Consider the following 17248-nt stretch of genomic DNA (forward strand, 5'->3'; position numbering starts at 1 on the left):
TGGCTGTATAAGTGGAGCCACATACAGCTAATTTTTAAATCTCACAGCTGCTGAAGGGATGAAGGACCCTGGCACGTGTTTTGGGGGTGGGGGGCACATGTAACCATCCTAAATATGGGGGTAATATGACAGGGTCTTAAAGGTGAATTTATTCTTTAAAACTGTCCTCAATCTGAAATAAAGATGCCAAATATTTTTGATTCTGTCTGGGATCCTCCAGAGGACTCGTTTTCAGATGTTTAGTCTCTCCCTTTTTTTAGCGGAGGAGACCCCATGAGCTGTATTTCAGTTAGCAGGTAAACAGAAGGAAACCATTTTCTTTCTAATTGAGGTTGTACGTTCCATTTTTAAATTGAAATCGTCAAATAGTCTTTTCTTCTCTTAACACAGTGCCTGGGCTTACTTCTCACAGAGCCAAACATTCCATAATGAGGTTTCCTCATCATCCCCTATTCAATGGTTTTATCTACAAAGATTGAAAACACCCTGACAAATATTTACTTGTCCCTAAGCAGTTCTTGGCACCCTATTCTTTTGTAAAGAACTTAATAAAAAAAAATACAAAAAAAATAAAAAATCTTTTCCACCCTTTAAAAGGAGAAGTGTGGCAACGCAGAAAAAAAAATCATATCCTTTCATACAGTCGGTACCCATTTGTGAATAAATTAACCAGACCAATCACCAATGTAATAGCTACCTCAGTAATAACATTTCTACTGAGACAAAGCCAGTCAATACCTTTAAAATCAAATCACCATCTCTTCTCTAAACTTACCTGACATGCACAAGAACATTTCAAGCACCCTGCAGTTATACGATGCAGAAAATGAACTAAATGTTTAAAGAATCTTTATTTTTATAACAAGACATCCCTACCATACAAATATATAAGATAACCAGTTTAAAAATATTACAGATCAAACAGACAGGTATGGAGCAGCGTGCAGTAGTCTGGGATATGGGCTGCGAAGCCTGCAGTGCCATTGCTTAAAAATTTTTCAGACTGTAGCCCACAGCAAGATGCTGCCAGTTGCGGTTTAGTGGTGGCGAGTGCCATACTGCAGATCTTGTGCGCTTGTAGTAGCACAGCTTTTTCGTACAAAACAAGTCCTCTAGTTTTGGGCTGTCAATTGTGCCAAATATGTTGTTGAGATTTATGGGGCGATAGTACCGTTGGTGCACTGCTTGAGCCAACTCACTTCCTGTGGAGAAAAATGAGAGAGGATGGAATACATAGGCATTACTTGAAGCGATTGTTACCCCAACGCTTCATAATCCTGATATGTGACTGCTGCTGTACCATGTACTTGTATGAGAAAGTAACCTGTTCTCATAATGATTAATTTATGTGAAATTCCTGGTAATCCTGCTAGTCTCCTTGCTTTCCAATTAAAAACTGACCACACCAAGCAGGAGAGCACAGCAGGGTCAGTTCTCTCTAGGATCTCAGCCTGCTCTCCCCCAATGATCACACTTAAACTGAATGGGCTGTTTTACAACTTGATAGTTTACAATTACTTTAATACTGATGGAGAATGAACATTCAAACTAAAACAATCATGTAAGGTGCCATATGATGGAGTTTACAGACAATTGCATTACTTGAGCTCTCCCTGTCATGTGGAGAAAAAAAAAGTGATCACTGCTAAGAGGCACGATCAAAAGGGGTGTTCCTCATGTTAAAACCATAACCAAATGAACATCCTTAATCTCATAACCAGCATTAGTAGCAACCTGAAATAGCATCTTTTCTCAGAGAAATGTAAGCACATACATACAATAGACTGCCCCACTAGCAACGTGCATAAAAAAGGGTGGGACAGGTAAACGTCAACTTCTAGAAGTCCCAGATTTTAGGCCGATTATAGTAGCTCAAATTCTCAACGTAGCAGTGGGATTATAGAACACTGCAGGCATGTGAAGTCACCTCTAGGCTGATAAGACACTGACCATATGACCAAGTTGGGACAGGCTTGCTGTCATCATCTGTGGGGTCATTACTGTTTAAGTCCATGCCGTAATCATTGAATTTAGCTGGGTGAGGTTTGTATCCTTTAGGAGTCATGTCATAGGAGGATTCACAGGAGGAAGAGCTCTAAAAACACTGGGAACCATTTACCCACAGCCTTAGCAAATAGGCAGCAAGACACAAAATAGATTTCTTGTTCCAATGTTAACATGTCCCTCTTTAACTGCTTCCCGACCAGCCACTGCGGCAGGTTGGCTCCTCTGTGTGAGCCGTCGTAGCTATACATCGGTTTGCGGGGTTGGCATGGCAGGCCCGCGCCCGCTGCACAGCGGGGGTGCAGATACTCGTGGCAGATGGTCGCGATGACCGCCAGCCACGGGCAATCGTGAGCAGGACACCCAGAACAGGGACGAGTGTGTGTAAAAACACACTTCCCTGTTCTGACAGGAATGACAGATCATGTGTTTCTATTAGCTAGGAACCACGATCTCACTTCCTCTAGTCAGTCCCCTTCAGTTAGAATCACCTCCCAGGGAACACAGTTAACCCCTTGATCGCCCCCTAGTGTTAACCCCTTCACTGCCAGTGACATTTTTACAGTAATCAATGCATTTTTATAGCACTGATTGCTGTATTATTGCCAATGGTCCCAAAAATGTGTTGTCCGATGTGTCCGCCATAATGTTGCAGTCATGATAAAAAAAAAATCGCAGATTGCTGCCATTACTAGTAAAAAAATAATAATAATAAAAATGCTATAAATCTATTCCCTATTTTGTAGACGCTATGGCTTTTGCACAAACCAATCAATATACTTTTATTGCGATTTTTTTACCAAAAATATGTAGAAGAATACATATCGCCCTGAACTGAGAAAAAAAATTGCTTTTTTTTTTTTTTTTTTAAATGGGGATATTTATTATAACAAAAAGTACAAAATACTGTGTTTTTTTTTTTTTTAAATTGTCGCTCTTTTTTTGCTTATAGTGCAAAAAATAAAAACCGCAGAAGGGATCAAATACCACTAAAAGAAAGATTTATTTGTGGGAAAAAAAATGATGTAAATTTTGTTTTGGTGCAGCGTTGCACGACTGCGCAATTGTCAGTTAAAACGACGTAGTGCCGAATCACAAAAAGTGCTCTGGTCAGAAAGTGGTTAAATTCTTCCAGGGCTGAAGTGGTTAAACTACAACCTTACCTGCATTTCTACAGTGACATTTAGCACTGGAGTGTTGGCAGCCTACGTCTGCTCCTTACGCAGCCTCTGTGTCTCTAGTTCTTGGCGACTTTGCCTCCATTTCTTTACATAACCTCTCCTGTTCTAGCCTTTCCTGCTGCCCCTGAAATTGCACACATAGCAGGTGTTCGTTATACTTGTATGTGAATGCATTGGACATCTTATTGATAAATATTACATAGCTATATAGAGAGAATTCACATCAGTGGAGCTCACAATATGCAGCCAGTTTCAAACTTTGGCTCTACTGTAGAAGCCAGTTAGCCGACTATAGGTTTTTGCATTATAAAAAGGAACACCATACAAAGTCCATCATGTTTGTTCCACCAGCAGTAATTACATTTGATTGCAACAAACTTCTCACCAACAATGACACACACACACACACACACACACACACACACACACACACACACACACCTCACTATAATAGCACAGACTTCTCAAACTATGATAAACACATGCATTGCTCCAAAGTTTTCTGAAACAGATGAGAATGCTACAAAGTAGAGTATCAACTCACGCTCTTCTTGTGTTCTTCAGCCTCCTTGCGCTGTTGCTCTCTGTCCAGTGCTGCCATTATTTTTGCAGCTGAAGAGCCCTTTCACGCTCTATTTGCTCCATTTCCCTAAAATAATTAGTTTTTTAAATCTTACTTTTTTTTTTTTTAAATGGGGTTTATTTACTAAAACTGGAGAATTCTAAATTTGGTACAGTTGTACATGGTAGCCAATCAGCCAAGAAAACCTGAAAGCAGATTGGTTCCTATGCAGAGAAGCACCAGATTTTGCACTGTCCAGTTTTAGTAAATGAACCCCTATTGTGATTCACAGCACACACTATTCCAACCCTTCATAGCAGGATGCCAATCTTACTAAAGGCAAAATATCTTTAGCAATGCACAAAGTGGAGAGAGATTGACCTCCCTGGCGGTAATCCCGAGTGTGGCTCTGGGTTACTCTGTAGTAGTATCCCTCTATTGTTACTTACTATATCCCTACAATCCCCCGAAAGCCTCCGGCCATGTCCTCCTGGCGATGCATCTGTCGGCCGAGATCTGTTCCATCCGAGCACCGCATGGGGGGCAGAGCCATCAGGATATTCAAAACATAACACACACAATACATTGTAATCCGTTAGGATTACATTACTGTATCAAACCATTTCACCTCAGTTTTGTCCCTAGTGCTTTGTCCAGTGCCCTGCATGCACTTTTACCGTTCTTTCTGCCTGGAAACTTGAGAATATCCATGGCATCCAAAAAGCATCCCTTTAGGTCAAAAGAGGTTTTAGACTAGCTATAAAACAGCGATAGGGAATTAGAATCACTTGCAGAATTGAGCAAAAGTGATTAGTGGGGCAATTCGTCAGACGCTGAAAGTGACAACAGCAACAATTCTACCACTGAGCTCAGTGATGTGCTAACCTGGTGCTCTATTAACTGGTATGGATCAGGCAGCTCCCCCAAAATTTACACTTACTTGAGCATCTGGTATGAAAGTAGTTATTAAACACGACAACCCCTTGGTATACTTACCTTCTGACTGATGAGGTTATTGAAAAAATAGTTACCGAGACAAACCGGTACAAAGAGCAACAATTAGCTACTACACATCTGAAGTTTCCAAGAAGCAGAAAGTGAGAACCAGTGACCAAAGATGACATTTGGAAACTTCTGGGTCTAATACTTCAGGGAGCGGTGGGGAAAACCCTGCAGAAGTGGTATTGGACAACTAATAAATTACTTGCCACTCCATTCTTTGGCAGGGTCATGTCATAGTACAGATTCTCTGATCATTAAATATTTACATTTAAAAAAAAAATGAATTTAATGAAACTACTCATCCTGCTCCAAAATGAAAAAATTTGGGAAGTATCTCAAATGATTCTAAAGAATTTCTACCGGAGCTATGTGCCAGAAAGAGAGATCAGCATAGATGAAAGTGATGGCCTACAAGGGAAAGCTCAGCTTGGTACAATACATTGCATCAAAGAGCACGCTTTGGCGTAAAATCCTACATGCTATGGGAATGGTCAACTGGCTACATTTGGCATTGTCCTATTACACTGGAAAAGGAATAAAATTCAATCCAAAATACAGCAACTATGGAATGGCAACATTTTCAGTTCTTTCACTCATTGAACCATTGCTAAATCAGGGCTATTGCGTAACAACTTTTATACGGCTCCTAAACGTTATGAGTTTCTTCTGAAAAACAAAACAGATGCCTATGGAACTGTTAGCCCTTGTACACACGGTCGGACATTCCGACAACAAAATCCATCGGCTCTTGTCCGGAACTTGTGTTGCATAAACACAGTCGGACAAAGTTGTCGGAAAATCCGATCGTTCGTAACGGGACAACGTTATTTCGTTACGACGGGACTACGTTCAGGCTAGTAGCCAATAGCTTTGGTCTAGGAATTTGATCTGAGCATGCGTGGCACTTTGTCCGATCAGAATTTTCAACACACAATCGGACAAAGTCCGATCGGATCATGTTGTCGGAAAGTTTTATAGCCCAGCTCTAAAACTTTGTCCATCGGATATTCCAACGGAAACAGTCCGATGGAGCCCACACACAGTCGGATTATCCGACAACACGGTCCGATCAGACATTTTCCATCAGAGTGTCCGACCGTGTGTACAAGGGCTTAGGGCTAACCGGTGCAACACGCTGCCAATGTTTGCCAATAAGAAGCTGAAGACTGGAGAAATGGTTGCCTGGCAGAAAGGAAAAATGAAGGCACTACGATGGCATGACAAGAAAGATGTGTGCCTAATGAGTACAGTTCATAATACCTCCACTGCTATGATACACGCGAAAGATGGGAAAGAAATCATGAAGCCACAATTAGTAAGACTACAATAACACCATGGGAGGTGTCCACAGAGCAGACCAAGCAATGACATTCTACCCAGAAATTAGGAAACAACAAAAGAACTACAACAAGAAGATCTTACGACTTATTGAACAATGCTTGTGGAATGCCTACATTCTGCTCCCAAAATTGACAAGCCTGCGATTCATTCAGATTCATTTGGAAAGTTTCCGAACCTATCTCTGTAAACCACAAAACAACATCAATAGCTGTGAATAGAGCTGGACTTTGTGTGGTTGGCATTGTCAACCCTGGTCATCACTTCATGGACTAAATCCCACCAACCGAGAAAAAGTCAGCACCTACAAGGATTTGCGTGGTTTGTTGCTCGAAGCGAGATGACAGTGGAAAGAAAAATCAGGAAAAAGGTTCCATTGTACCAATTGTGATGTTGGACTTTTTGCAGTCCAAAGTTTCAAAATTTTTCATACCCGGGATGTATACTAAACCAATACGCAGTGTCTAGTATTACAGTGACTAGTAATATTGTACCCTCAGTGTTTTTGGTTTGATTACATTGAATAAAATTATATTTTTTATATGTATTATTTTGGGTGTGAAATGTAATCATATTAAAAACAAAACAAATGTACCGCTATAAGATATATCACTCTCACACAGCGCTGCATTTGTTTATTTTCAATATTTTATACATAGATTATGGGAGTGTGAATATGCTTAGCGGATGTGGATTGGTTCTCTTATGTTTAAAACATTCTTTGGACACTCTTCATTGATAGCTTGCAAGACATCTATTTTAAACTTTATTATACCCGGGATGTCTACTAGATTTAAGAAATGTATTCCTACGTTTTACAGGCCTACAGTATAAAACAAAATTTCCACGCAAAACAATGTACCGCTTTCACATTTAAAAATACTGACATAATCAGACCGTCAGGGAGGTTAAAACACCTGTCAAGGTTTTGTTGCTGGCTGCACTCGTTGGTGAGATTAAGGCCCCTTTCACACGGGACGGATCAGTAATGATCCGCCCCGTGATGATCCGCTTGCTCAGCGGGGATCGCTCCGTTGTCCCTGCTGAGCCGGCGGATGACAGGGCGGTCCCAACACACTGTGCAGGGACCGCCCTGTCAGCTCTCTGCTCTCCTCTATGGGGGATCAGATGAACACGGACCATCTGTCCGTGTTCATCCTATCCGCTCTGCAGACGGATAGAAAAATAGGATTTTCCTCCGTCTGCAGAATCGGACAATTGTGGAGGCTGATGATTGCGGGTGTCTGCAAATATTCATTCGCAGACACCCGCTATCCCATAGGGATGCATGTATGCCCGTATTTCATCTGCAAACGGATGGATAAAATACGGACATAATGTCCGCATGTGTGAAAGGGGCCTAACACTCTAATTGTCCCATTTACTATTATCACCAAAAATGAAAGTAAATGAAAATCACAAATTTTGGAGGTGTCCCCAGAACAGGAATAGAAGAGAAATCTGGCAATGCAGACACTAGTTCTGGTGATGAGCAATTCCTTATTTTTCAAACTATTTACTCACTTCGTGTTTTGGCCATGGGATAATCCGACAGTTTTAACACTTCCTTATGCCGCTTCTCTTCCATTGAGGGACACAGAAGTCTTCCATTTTTAGGATGTGAACACCACAGCAAACGTCAACGGGCAGGAAAAATAAAAAGAACACACACACAACATCCACCCACACAACTGGGGACCACCTACAGCTCAGAGCCACCTGTTGGACTCCTAAAGCTGGCAGCAGATGAGTCCTCTACACCTATCTAGTTGAACTTAAGGAATATGTGAACAGAGGACTAGGTAGCATATTTGGAGAAACAGCTGTCTGAAGCCAAAAAGTCCAAGAAGCACCAGACTTGATAGCCTATAAACTTGAATAATGGTGTGTCTGAACCACGTACAGATGGTGGAACTAAAAGCTGTTGCACCCCTTAAGGGCCCATATGAGAAGATAGTCAGCCTGTCTTTCTGAAAGAAGCAGTGTTTGAGAAATGGGTGCTCAACACATCCCTGATGGCCGAGTTATACCACTGCTTTTCCGGTCTCATTCTGAATTTAGTGACTATCCTTCAGGATGGATTAATGCTGCAATGATCCAGACTTAGAAAAACTCCAGGCAGTTGAGCAACTTCCCTGCATTGCAAGCTACCCAAGTCTCCTGCCCAGCCCAACAGGCTGGCATCTGTCATGTGGATCTTACAAAAGATGGGAAGAAAAGACTTCCCATTCCAGAGCTGGGCTCCTGAGCAATCACGTCAAGGACAACCTGGTTCTCAGTGTCAAACAAGTTGGTCTGTCCATGACAGAATATGGCTTTTTAAGGGCCTGGAGTGAAAGTCACAAATGAGACTGGCTCAAAAAGGAGCTACCATCAGACCCAGAACTCATGGAAAAGTGGAGATTCATATGACTGTTTGATCATTTGACCCAAACAATCCAAAATAAGTCTGCTCTGGCATTGATTTCTGAAGGTTCAGGTAGAAGCCAAACTTTTGTCATATCTGAACAGTCAAGGATACATTTTTCAAGAGAGACTGCATAAACTTTTACCTCAAAAAGGGGAGTCCTCTATCTTATAATGGGGATACCACAAGAGCACAGCAGAGTCAATACAGCTGTTAACTTAGTGAACACTCAAGATGCAGACCAGAGGTCGAATGGCAGGTCCAGGAACTAAGAGTGCAGAGAACCAGCAGCAAAGCATAGGAAACACGGGTGCGCTGGACAGATAGGGACATGCAGGTATGTGTCTGATATTCACAAAAGCCAGAAGTTCCTCTGTTAAGGGCGGTGATGACAGACAGGGTGGATTTTGCAGGCCAAAATGTTTAATCACGTGGTCATCTAAACATACCGATAGGAGAAGCCAGTCAGTGAAAATAGCACTTGTAAAAGCAACAAGCTGGTTCTCTAGTGTCAAAATGTTGTGTACCGCACCAATAAGTGAGGAAACAGTCTCTTAATTTGGAAGCAATGGCACAAGTATACAACTTCTCAGAGGCAATCTGATGTCTAAGAGCACTGCAGAATCCACAGGGGTAAGGCACAAGAGTACTTGTAATCTCTACGGTCAGAGTCTGCTAGTAACGGGGTGATTTTGGCCATAAAGCCATGCACAATGACTGTGGTAAAGTCATCAGCCAAGAGACACACACACACACACACACACACACTGTGTTAAGGTTTTAGGCAGGTGTGAAAAAATGCTGTAAAGAATGCTTTCATGAATAGATTTTTTTTATCAATAAAATGGACAGAAGAAAAAGAACAGAAGAAAAATCCAAATCAATTAAATATTTGGCGTGACCACCATTTGTGTTCAAAAAAGCATCTATTCTTCCATATAAAAACTTGCAGCTTTTGAAAGAACTCCTGCATGGTTGAATCACTTAGCCTTGTTTTCATGTCCTATGCATGAAAACATAGGAGGCAAGGTGCAGAAAAATGGCAGCAGGTGCTCTGGGCCGATGAGCCAAAATGTGAAATATTTGGCTGTAGGAGGAGGCAGTTTGTTCATGAAAGGCTGGAGACGGTACAACGAGTGTCTGCAGGCAACAGTGAAGCAATGGAGGTTTCTTGCAAGTTTGGGGCTGCCTTTCTGCAAATGCAGATGATTTGGTCAGGATCAACAATGTCCTCAAGGCTGAGAAATACAGGCACTTTAACAGCATGCCATACCGGGTGGTGTGCGATTTGCCCCATATTTATTCTGCAGTAGGACAACGACTGCAAAAAATACAGCCAATGCCATTAAGAACCATCTTCAGCATAAAGAACAAGGAGTCCTGGAAGTAATGGTTTGGCCCCCACAGAGCCCTGAGCTCAAAACATCTGTCTGGGATTACATGAAGAGAAAAGCGGATTTGAGGCAGCCTTCATCCACAGAAGATCTGTGGTTAGTTCAGGATGTTTTAACTACCTACCTAGATCCTTCAAAAACTGTGCAAATGTACCTAGAAGAACTGATGCCGTTTTAAAAAGGCAATGGGTAGTCACACCAAAAATTGCATTGATTTGGATTTCTCCTTTATTCCTTTACTTTCAATTTTGATTAAAAAAATAAAACTTTATTTCTGAAAGTTTTCTTAAATTATTTTTTTCACACCTGCCTAAATCTTCTGCATGGATCTATCGATCGACCTATGTAGTAACGATAGGTTAGACTTCCCATCAGAGCTCCTCGCACACTAGCAACAAAAAAAAAAAAGTCTATGGCAGTGATGGCGAACCTTGGCACTCCAGATGTTTTGGAACTACATTTCCCATGATGCTCAACTACACTGCAGAGTGCAAGAGTATCATGGGAAATGTAGTTCAAAAACATCTGCAGTGCCAAGGTTCTCCATCACTGGTCTATGGAATCTTTAGTTTACCAACCAGTTTTCCTACAGGTATCGGAAACAGGACATTTTCTTTAATTTCCACGATTACAGTTCCTCCCTCCAGTGGTGCAAGTTTCTGTGATGTTGTAGAGGTTAGAACAGACTTCAGTAAGCAATTAGCTTGTTTTACATATTTATGCTCAGGGTATTTTGCCTAAGGCTTCGGATCAAAATCACGCCACCAATGTTTGCCATGTCGCACTCTAGGATTTTTATTTTAAAGATTGTACCAAACATAATCGTGTATATGGAATGATTTAGGCTTAGGTTTGTCATACTTTTTAGGAATCTGGTTTTAGTGAAAAGGGGTATGCTTCATCAAATCACTTGCTACCCAATTAGCATGACAGTGTTTAAGTTATTATACTAGGACTAATGTACAGAATTTTTCATTGTTTTCTTACGACAGTTGGGGCAAGATCCTGTGTTTTGAATAAAATTTCCACAACTTTTTGGCTAGCTGGTTTATTAATCACAAAACAATTTAGACCCAACAAACAATTGGGATTGGCAAAGGAGTGACTACAGAATGCTAAGCGTTTTATTACTTAAAACTGACATCACATTGTTAAAAAGTATTTTTTTTTTATTATTAAAACATATTATACTTACCTGCCTTGTGCAGTGGTATTGCACAGAGTGGCCCTGATCCTCCTCTCCTCAGGTCCCAGGTGGCGATCTTGGCACCTCTTCTTACATCTACCATAGCCAGCCGCTTCCTATGGGGAAAATCGTGGTCTGCACGCTCCCGACCCTAGTGTCTATGGAGCCAAGCCCCATAGACTTACACATGGGGACATAGGCCCACCCCCATTTCCTCTTTACTGCATTTGATTGACAGCAGCAAGAGCCAATGGCTCCTGCTGCTTCTGAAATGCTGTGTGAAGAGGAAGGGGAGAATAGATGCAGCTGTGCACAGCGCTAATCTATTCTCCCCTCTTTTACTCTTCACACAGGGAAGGGAGGCACAGGCAAATTGAAAATGCGTTTTTCCTTAATGCAAACAATGCATTAAAGGTAAAAATCGTATTTACATTTAGTAACACTTTAAAGGATAAGATTGCCCAAGTCTAGGCCCCTTTATATGTACAGTAAATCCGGAAAGTATTCACAGTGCTTCATTTTGTCTACATTTTGTTATGTTACAGCCTTATTCCAAAATGGATTAAATTCATTATTTTCCTCAAAATTCCACAAACAATACCCCATAATAACAACATGAAAGACGTTTGAAAAAAAAAAAAAAGGACACACATGTACATGTACAAGTATTGCTCAATACTTTTTTTTTTTTTTGAAATTCTGTTTATTGAGTTTGCAAATAAAACATAAAACAACTTACAGCCTATTGGGCATACCCAGGCTGATTACTACTACAACCCCCTGAGTCAACAATAACAACAAAACCCCCCCCCCCCAAGATACCGCCACCGGCGTATACAACCAAAGAAAAACCCACCGTACACTCTAGCACCACTGCTCACTGCTCAGGACAATCTTCAAGATCGCTCATGCTCTACTGCAGGCTGTAGGCCATCCCAGGATGAGGCATGCAAGCCTTCGCCCCCCCCCAACCAACCCCCCACTGCCCCTGTAAGGAGGACCCAGGGCTATAGACGTGTTAATACCCTAGAACGCCACCACTAAGTCCTAATGAAACATTGTCAGTCAGCACTCGAGTCAGGATTGGTGTCTCGTGACTCCGTCCAAATGTCCCATACTTTATGAAATTTAGCTCCACAGCCACGCGAAAGATAGGTGGCCTTGTATAGTGGAAGAGCCGTGTTCACTAAACTCTTCCAAAAATTAATAGAGGGGGCCAACGGAGCCTTCCACTTAAGAACAATAGACTTACGGGCATAGTATAACAATAATCCCAGGAGTGTTCTGATCGCTCGGCGTGGGGCCAGCGATCCGACCAAACCCAAAAGACATATTTCAACAGACAACGGTACCGTTACGGTGGTAACCGACCGAATAAAGTTAGTCACCTCCACCCAAAAAATAGCTATTTGAGGACAGCCCCAGAATACATGTATAAAATCCGCTGAGAGTGAGTTGCATCTCCAACAGGAGGCAGGGACAGATGGGTAGATTCTATGGAGACGTTGCGGAGTATAATATATCCTATGCACTATTTTAAATTGCACTAATCTATCCCTGGCTGACACTAACTGTAAGAAAGGATACTCCCAGACGTCCTCCCAGTCCTCTGTGTCCAAAGAGGAGGTATCCGCCTCCCACTTTGCCCTCAGGATTTCGAGACCGGTATGAACATTTGGGAGCAAAACCTTGTATATGGCCGACAGAGGTTTAGACAGATCATCGTCCCTGAGCAGGGTCTCTAGCCTCGAAGTGTAGAACGCCACTGGGGCATTTCCAAACTGTGTTCGAAAGGCATGGTTAAGTTGCAGGAATCTGAATAAATGTGAGTTAGGCAAAGCGTACTGTTGCTTCAGCCTGTCAAAGGTCTGTATTGTACCCTCAAAACAAAGTTGCTCGATATATTTGATAGAGGTCGACCGATATGGGTTTTTCTCTGGCCGATGCCGATATTTAGAAATCATGGCGGCCGATAGCCGATATATGATGCCGATTTTTTTGGGCCGATATGTTAGGCCGATTTTATTTTATTTATTTATTTATTTTTAATCCCCCTTGATCTAACACACCTTTCCCACTGGGGCGTTTTAAGGCGCTTTTGGGCTAAAAATAGCGCCTGTAAAGTGCCTGTAAAATGGCTCCCCTGCAGTCTGTGTGAAAGACAGAGTGCTTTCACACTGAGGCGATGCGCTGGCAGGATCTTAAAAAAAAGTCCTGCAAGCAGCACGTTTGGAGTGGTGTATACTGCTCATCCACCACTCCTGCCCATTGATATGAATGGGCACCACTGCCGAAGCGCATGCAATGCGATTTGGCAGAGGTGCTTCATGGGCGCATTTAACCTCTTCCTTGGCTGCTAGCTGGGTTAGATGTGCCCCACTAGCAGCCAAATAGCACTGCTAAAATGATGGTAAAGAGCCGCTAAAACTTGCGTTTTACCATCAACGCCTGCCCGCTCCAGTGTGAAAGCGGCCTTCATACGTGATACAGAAAATTTCTTACACTTAAACATTTATTAAACAAAACAAACCTCCAATCAGTTTACTTGTATGTATGATTTAGATAAAAAAAAAAAATATATATATATATATATATATATATATATTAAATAAAAACAGGTAGTCAAAACTTTTGGACAAAAAAAAAAAAATGGGCTAACTTTACTGTTTTTATTTTATTTTTATTTTTTAAATGGTGTATTTTTTTCCCAAAAAAATGCATTTGAAAGACCTCTGTGCAAATGCCGTGTGACATAAAATATTGCAACAACAGCTATTTTATTCCCTAGGATCTCTGCTAAAAAAATATATATCATTTTTGGGGGGGTCTAAGTGATTTTCTGGCAGAAAATACAGGATTTTTTACTTGTAAGCAACAAGTGTCAGAAAAGATTTAGTCTTTAAATGGTTAAACTGAGAACTTCTACACACAGAGATGACTTCATTCATTCATAAGTGTAAACATTGTATCTTTCTGTTCTTTTCTTGGCAGCCTGCCCAGAGTGGAGGAAAGGGTTGCTATGACGACTCAGTCAACTTAGACTGACTTCTATACAGAAGTCATTTCAAAGTCCCGCTGTAGTTCTAAATCGGCTTTTTATCAGCACAAATCGGCCGATTATTTAAAAAACGGCAAATATCGGCCGATATATCGGCCGGCCGATATATCGGTCGACCTCTAATATTTGATACCCCTGTTGGCCCACACACTAGGATCAGGAATAGAACCAAATTCCGGTAAATTTGGGTTAAACCAAAGAGGACTATGCGGAGAGATGTGCCCCGAAGGTACAGGGCGCATCGAGCTAGCTATGTTCCATGCCCTCACAACCGCCCGCATTGCGGCAGTAATAGGGAACGGGGCCCGAAGACCGCGATACATTAAGTTTCTCAGTGCTTCATATGACCCCAACCACGCCGCCTCCAGAACCACCACCGCATTGGACTCATCCAAAACCAGCCAATTGTGGGCATGGGACAGAAGGGCCGCCACATAATAGGAGTGTAGGTCCGGGCACGCCAAACCACCCTCCCCCCAAGGCCTCTGCAACACCGTCAGCCGAAACCAGGAGAGAGTTGATCATGCGGAATATTTTTTTAGGAATCCAGATTGGGGCATGTCTGAGAACATAGAGGAAAGCAGGCAAAAGCTTCATCTTGAATAAATTAATCCTCCCAATCAAGGTGAGAGGGAGATGTGACCACGCCTTCAGTCTAGTCCTCATCTTCTGCACCAATGGATCCAGATTAAGGGCACAAAAATCAGAGGTAGAGGAGGAGATATAAATCCCCAAGTATTTGATTGTGTCTGTCCACACTAATGGTAGGTCGGGATCCGCTGCCGCTTTAGCCCCCCTGTCTATGGGCATGATTTGAGACTTGTCCCAATTTACCTTCAACCCCAAACACTCAGTGAAGTGGGAAAGAATGAGTAGTGTCTCCCGGAGAGACTGGGCAGGGTCACTTAAAAAAAGTATGAGATCGTCTGCATATAAAGCTACCTTTTCTTGTATGGAACCCACCCGTATCCCACGAACCCCCTCCGCCCTCCTGAGGGCCGACGCAAGCGGCTCCATCGCCAGGGCAAAAAGAGCCGATGACAATGGGCAACCCTGCCTCGTTCCCCTCCGGACATCGAAAGGCGCTGACAAGGCGCCACCTATCTTAATCTGTGCCAAGGGCTCCTTATATAAAACGTGAATCCATTTACGAAATTCCTCTCCAAAACCCATAACCTCCAGCACCAGGGACATAAACTGCCATGCCACAGAATCGAAAGCTTTTTCGATATCCAATGACACAATTACCCTCGTGGAAGACTCAGTGGTTGGCAACTGCAAATGAGTAAAAACTCTCCGCAAATTTATATCTGTGGACTTCCCTGGCATAAATCCGGTCTGGTCTATATCAATCAGGGATGGCAGGACCGTTCGTAACCTGGTGGCCAGCATTTTCGTCAAAATCTTCAGGTCAAAATTTAGCAGGGAAATCGGTCTATAGGAAGCACAGAGGGAGATGTCCTTGCCAGGCTTGGGGATAAGCACTATGTGTGCTTGATACATGGACGGAGGGAGTGCCATCTGAGTTGTCAGAGAACACTTTCAACAATTTGGGAGCGACCAGCGGGGCGTACAACCTGTACCACTCGCCAGGTAGGCCATCGGGTCCAGGTGTCTTCTCGCCAGGGAACGAGCAAATTGCCTCTTCTATTTCCTCCAAAGTAAAATCCTGGTCTAGAAATGCACAATCCTCTTGTGATAGAGTGGGCAAATCCAGAGAGGAGAGAAACTCTCTTCCACCGATCCCCCTGGGACTTCAGCATACAGTTTTTTGTAAAAGGTTCTAAACTCAGTAAGTATCTGATCAGGTGTGGACACTAACTGACCATCAGCCCCTTGGTTCTGCGAAACCACTGTCTGAAATTTAGAGTCAGCCACTAAATTCGCAAGAAGCTTACTGTTTTTGTCCCCGGATTCAAAGATTTTCCCCGCCAGGGACTTCAAATCTAAGTGAGTAGCCTCAGCAAGGTGAAGGGACAAGGCCCGCGGTGACTCAGCCAATCGAGTAAAGCGCTCCAAGGTCGGCCCCCTCGAGCGTCCGCAGCTGGGACGACAGCTCAGAGCGGATCGCCTTAATAGCCGAAATATATTCTCCTCTGGTGTTGGCCTTAAAGGCGTCCCAAACCATCTGTGCCGAGGTAGAACCTTCGTTCAACTCCCAGTATTGTTTCAGTTTAGGAGTGACCTCCTCCCCCACCCGCAAATCCTGCAACCATTTGGGCGCCAGGCGCCAACAAGCATTACCTCTGGCGTTCGACAACTGTAAGGTAACCTCCAAAGGTGCATGATTAGAGAGACCTGCAGGCAAATAAAGTGCCCCCCTCACCGACGTCAGGGCCGAAGGCCATATCTATCCTGGAGCCCGATTTATGTGTGAAAGAGTGGAAAGAGTAGGCCCTAGCACCCGCATGCTTCCATCTCCAGATCTCAGTATAGTGAAAAGTTTGAGCCCATTGCAGTAGCTCTGGCGAAAATACCCTATTTGGGTTGGACGAATCCAGAGATGGATCCAAGATGGAATTAAAATCCCCTGCAATAAACAACCTGGAGAACTGGAGGGGAGCCAGCAGTTCACTAATCTTATACAAGATCTGCGGATGGAAGGGGGGGGCAGGTATACATTAACGAAGGCATAAACCACCTGGCCAATCTCTAATAACAGGATAAGGAATCTGCCTCCTTGATCAGTGTGCAGGTGAACAACTTTATAAGCCAAAGACTTACTTAGCAAGATGGCCACACCCCTCGCATAGCTAGAATATGTAGCATGGAACGCTTGTTTCACCCAGGGCCTGCGCAGTGCTAGTATTTTATTCCCCAGAAGGTGAGTCTCCTGGAGAAAAAGGACATGGGGTCTATGACTATTCAGGTATTTAAACATCAAGGCCCTCTTAACCTTATCATTAAGACCCCAAACATTCCAAGACACCAGTCTCAAATCCATTGAAACAGCTGGTAACATGTTATAACATAGCAATACCTACACAATAACCCCTTATCCCGCCAGTGAGCATGACACATGGAAGTATAGCATACAGAACAGATGCGATAAACAGTGGATTCAGAGTGCACATTGAAAAAAAAAGAAAAAAAAAGGGAATTAAAATAACAAAAGA

The 17248-nt window shown here is 42.8% G+C and overlaps 1 long non-coding RNA gene across 1 annotated transcript in view; it reads right to left on the reverse strand.

Annotated features, from left to right (window-relative positions):
• Positions 1-832: 832 nt before the first annotated feature.
• Positions 833-17248, reverse strand: part of LOC143930948 (uncharacterized) — a 39252-nt gene continuing 22836 nt past the window's right edge. Inside the window, exons 2-3 of the long non-coding RNA XR_013262856.1 lie at positions 3168-3309; positions 833-1202 (exon numbers count right to left, since the gene is read on the reverse strand). This is a non-coding gene — a long non-coding RNA (uncharacterized LOC143930948). The remainder of the gene's footprint in view (positions 1203-3167; positions 3310-17248) is intronic.

The sequence above is a fragment of the Lithobates pipiens genome, unplaced genomic scaffold, assembly GCF_037356315.1.
Source record: "Lithobates pipiens isolate NorthernLeopardFrog02 unplaced genomic scaffold, aLitPip1_a1.2 Scaffold_10, whole genome shotgun sequence".
Lineage (NCBI taxonomy): Eukaryota > Metazoa > Chordata > Amphibia > Anura > Ranidae > Lithobates > Lithobates pipiens.